We start from the raw sequence: 4,998 nt of genomic DNA, 5'->3' as shown, positions 1-4,998 counted from the left end.
TCATGCATTTTTATCATTCAGTTCTTATAGTCTTTTTATTACATAATTCTGTCCAATTTACAGACATGGAAACTGAGCCTGAGAGATGTGAAATAACTTACCTAAGTAAACTAGTGGGTGGTAGGGCCGGGGCACAAAACTAAATCCTTATTCTTAAGCTCTTTGTTATTTTAGTTACTTTATATATATATTTCTTATATTACAGTATGATTTTTAATCATATCATTAACATCGTGTTTTGAAAGAATCTTGCTGATTTTTTTCATCATCTGTTGAACAGGTAGGACTACATTTGGTTGCAAGCAGCAGTAAGTACACTTAAATGACCTAAACAAATTGAGGGAGGCTCATTGTTTGGTATAACGCAAAGTTTGGGGTCTGGTCTGGTCTAGCTTGGCAATGTCATCAAGGATCCAGGCTTTTTCTGTCCAGTCAGTACCCTTAACACAAAGAAGTGTCATCTTAGAAGTGTGATAGAAGTGTGAGCTCCAAGCATTAGGTCCATAGGCAAGTCAGGAAGGAGGGGAAAGCCTGGACCAGTGACATCTATCCTTTTCCTTAGAAAATCAAAAGCTTTCTCAGCAGTCCCAGCAGACTCTTCTTACATTCTACTGCCCGGATTTGTCATATGGCTGCACCTAACTGCAAAGGCAAGCAATATTTTTGGCAGGTTCTATAAGTGGAAGTAGGCAAGGGAGAAGGGGATTGGGACTGGGCACGGAGTTAGCCAACCAACAGTATCTGCCAAAAGTAAACATTCAGTTACAGAGGCTCTTAATCAGTTCTAGCTGCTATAACAAAACTACCATAGACTAGGTGCTTAAACGATAGACATTTATTTCTTACAGTTTTGGACACTGGGATGTCCGAGATCAAGATGTCGGCAGATTCATTTCCTGGTGAGAGTCCTCTTCCTGGTTTGCAAATGGATGCCTTCTTGCTGTATCCTCATAGAGTGGAAAAAGAAAGATCAATGTCTTCCTCTTTTATAAGGACATTAATCCCATCATGAGGGCCCCATGACTTAATCTCACCCTAATTAACTTCCCAAAGCCCCACCTCTAAATAACATCATATAGAGGATTAAGGTGTCAACATATAAATTTTAGGAGGGGGATGCAAGCATTCAGTCCATAGCAGAAAAGATTATTTGATCAGTATATTATAGCTTTTATTAACTGGTAATAGAATTGTTATAAAGCATATTTTTTAAGAGACAAGGTCTTGTGGAAAACAAACAGTTTTCAGAGGGATAACAGTGCTGAGAAAAGCCTGTTTGCAGGTGCACGTCTGGGGCGTACAGAGTTAAGTATGCATAATGTGTACGCAGGTCTCTTGACAAGTATGGAGAGAGCATGGGGAAGCAATTCAGGTTAATATGCAAATAATCATAACATAACATATGCTACAAGCTATGAAACAATGGCAAGCAAAATGCAGACTTCAGAGGAAGGAGAAATTATTTTTCACTGGGGAAAATGTTTTGCTACAAGGAGTTTTTTGCCTATTTGGTGGAGAGTGGAAAGAGAATCATCAAATAAATGACTGACTCTCTAATGGTAAAACTTCGAATACTGTGGCAAGTATGTATAAGAGGTAAAAATGCCCAGTGTAAGTTAAAGCACCAAAACTGCTGGATGGATAAGAATCTGCCTGACAGTGTTTAAGCAGTGTGGCATCGGCAGCCATGGATTAGTGCATTGGATTTCCCAAGTGGCAACATGAATATGAGCGTTCTTGATATCTCTGATGTTTAGATATCACCACTGGCCATTTCTGGGATTTTCCTCTTCCTTAATCATTTCATCAGCTTGAGATTCTAGGGTTCCTGGGGACTGAGAATTGTTTGCTGTGTTAGAGAAACACATAACATTTTAATTGTGCTTGGAGACAGGGAGACTCAATGAGGGAGACTAATTAAGAAACATAAATAAACTAGGAGTTCTGCTTTGCCTCATGTCATATCATTATGGTTCAGAATGAACTGCTAAGCTTTATTATGAGTCAAAGAAGTGATCAGAGTCACTGATTTAGGAACAAGACTAAGGGCTCTATGTAACATATAAAGTAAAGAATGGAGGCAACTACTATGGTATTATAATTATTATTTTTTATTGTACATATACTTTGGTTATCATAAAATACACTAATTATTTATGAGGCATACATCATGTGCTCTGGCATAATCCATGAATGCATTATAACATTTTTGTTTCATCTTCACACGAAACAAATGAGATGGATATTCTCATTACCTTCATTTTCTAAATGAAGAAATAAGGCTAAGAATGTTCAAGTGACATACCCAAGGTTATGTATTCCTCTCTGGGTGCTTGGCAGGTGACACAACTTGCTTTGAATCATGACTTATTAGTCCCCCCAAAGCCATGTTTTTAACCATCATGTAAACTTTGATATTTCTGTAATGAAAAGAAAAGGCAAAAGAACTTTGAATTCAAGGAAAGTTTGGCAGATTCCAGGTGTAGAGAGATTTATCTTGGAAACAAGCAATTAAATGTGAACATATTTGATATGGAATGTTGAAATGCACATAGAAATTGTCCCATGATTGGATGCATTTATTAATACAGCTAATAATATTATATGTGAATGCTTGTTTCCATAGCTGCATAATTAATGGTGCTAAATGCCCATCTACATGCAGGGGTTGGCAACAGGGGTTGGCAAACTATTTCTGTAAAGGTCATATAGTAACTATCTTCAGCTTTGTGGGTCATAGAGTCTGTCACATTTGCTCAGCTCTGCTGCTGAAGTGCAAAAGCAGCCATAGACAACACATAAATGAATGAATGTGACTGTTTATTTACAAATAAAACTTTATTTACAAAAACAGGCAATGATGGACTTGAACTACGGTCCATAGTTTGCCAATCTCTGTGTTGGAGGACTAAAATAATTCCATTTCACTGAGGAAATTCCAAGATTGCCACAATTGCAAGCAAGTAAAAACAATAGATGTTTTTGAATTTAAGCAATACCTGAATCTTATGTTTATAAATGGAAGGGGTCAACATGATTTTTGTTTTTACTTTGAATCATGTTAAATGACGAGTCAGAGGAAATGGACTTATGGTAAAAGATAAAACAATTCAGTAATTCATCAGGAAGACTTTCTTAGCTGTCAGATTAACTAAACATTGGAAGGTACTTTAGAGGCAATAGTAACAAAAAAAAAAAATAATGTTTACAAGAACCAGAGTAAAGTTCAGTATCAATCAGTCTATACATATATAATGCTGCAAGTCCTGTTGGAGAAACACAAAGATTAAAATAAAGTAAAACAAAAGAAATGAATACTAGAGAATTAAATATATTTAGTTTATGAGAAATTATTATGCGAGTAGTTATTAAAATTATTTATTTGGTGGTGTAGAAAATACTTCCATAGTTAAGAGTGCATAAGCTACTTCTATAATTAAAAGTCTATACGGTAGCCATCTCTAGAGATGACAAAGAAGAAAGTAGACCAGCCTTAATGGATTTAGACTTTTAATCATTTGAAATCATGGAATGGATTCATATAACCTTTTGAAATTAGTTATAGCTCTATTACTCCATAGCTTTATAAAGCACGCATCAAAAGGACTACATATATACACATACATATATATATATGTATGTGTATATATATATAGTGTATACATATATATATAGTGTGTGTATACACAGACTATGTAAGTATGTTTTATACATATATGTACATTACTTATTATTCCCTATTCTCTGTAAAGTATATATATACATATATATAGTGTATATTATATATAATATATAGTGTATATATTATATATAACATATAGTATACACACACTATACATATACTGTGTATATATAGTATATAAAGTTTATATAGTACAAAATGTAAAGCTACACGTAAATAGTTTATATATAGCATATGCAGTGAATATATACATATATATTTCATTCTACATGTATATGCTAAATAGAGAATAAAGGCTAATAAGTGATGTAAGATTACCAACATTTCAACATCATATATCTCATTAGATCTTCACATCAACAGATAATACCAAAAAAGGCAGAGTAACTTGAACAAAGATAATAGCGACTAGATTTTTAAGAAGACCCCTGTTCAACTTTACCTGTACATAATAGTTGGATGGCTTGAAGCTTCCATTCTTTCCTTCCCCAACAGATGGCACAGAAGGAGAAAAATGGGACTCACATCGAGTTGTGCTGCAAATCATTTATCTTCTATAAGATGTGGGGAAGCCATTGAATTGGTAAACAAGACTTTTGTAAGCATGCATAAAACGTATTCAATATTTGGTCACAAGGGATTTCTATTAAGCTTTCATGGGAGTTAATAAATCAACAGAAACCACTTACTGAAACATTTTCATGGGTCCTGTGGAATTCTAAGCAAATATCGGGTTTAAGAATGAAAAGTCAGTTATATTTTCAACATAATCTAACGTTCAAAGAAGTGTAAAAGATGCTTAAGTGTTAATATATTATGTTTCCCCACTCTCAGCAGTAATTGCAGCCCATTAAAAAGAATGCTAAGACATAGCTGTTAGCACTGGCACGGGCCCAAGGAAACACTGAACCGTCACAGAGGGGGGTTAATTGCTACACCAAGAGGTAATTTATTAAGGAACACTGAAGCCCTGTATACTCCCTAACATGAGGCTGAATGGCACAATCTTACGTGAATATTACATTTTATAATCAAGGCCTTTTCCATGGTAGATTTCAGAACAAGCTTAGCTAAACGATACAGAGAGGTGGAGGGGGAGAAAAAAAAACTCCAACGCAATTTTTCTCTATGGCTCCCATACACTCGCCCTTGGTGCCCTGCAGTCTGGCGCTCCCACCACCAGGAAAGTTGGCTGCTCCATAAAATTCTTGGTGGCTGATGAGAAAGGCTCATATAACTACCAAGTTGAAGGGCGGCTTCTACTGTTTATTTGTCCAGATCTGGTGCTTCAGTCCTCTTCTGAGTGTTAAACTTAA

The 4,998-nt window shown here is 35.5% G+C and overlaps 1 long non-coding RNA gene across 1 annotated transcript; it reads right to left on the bottom strand.

Annotated features, from left to right (window-relative positions):
* Nucleotides 1-834: 834 nt before the first annotated feature.
* On the bottom strand, nucleotides 835-4,306 carry LOC137761625 (uncharacterized). The gene is made up of 3 exons (XR_011073437.1): nucleotides 4,125-4,306; nucleotides 2,306-2,420; nucleotides 835-940 (listed from the first exon to the last, which is right to left on the bottom strand). It is a non-coding gene; the product is annotated as an uncharacterized lncRNA (long non-coding RNA).
* Nucleotides 4,307-4,998: the final 692 nt, after the last annotated feature.

The sequence above is a fragment of the Eschrichtius robustus genome, chromosome 3, assembly GCF_028021215.1.
Source record: "Eschrichtius robustus isolate mEscRob2 chromosome 3, mEscRob2.pri, whole genome shotgun sequence".
Lineage (NCBI taxonomy): Eukaryota > Metazoa > Chordata > Mammalia > Artiodactyla > Eschrichtiidae > Eschrichtius > Eschrichtius robustus.
Note: the sequence above shows the minus strand (reverse complement) of the source record. Positions and strands in the feature narration are given on the sequence as shown.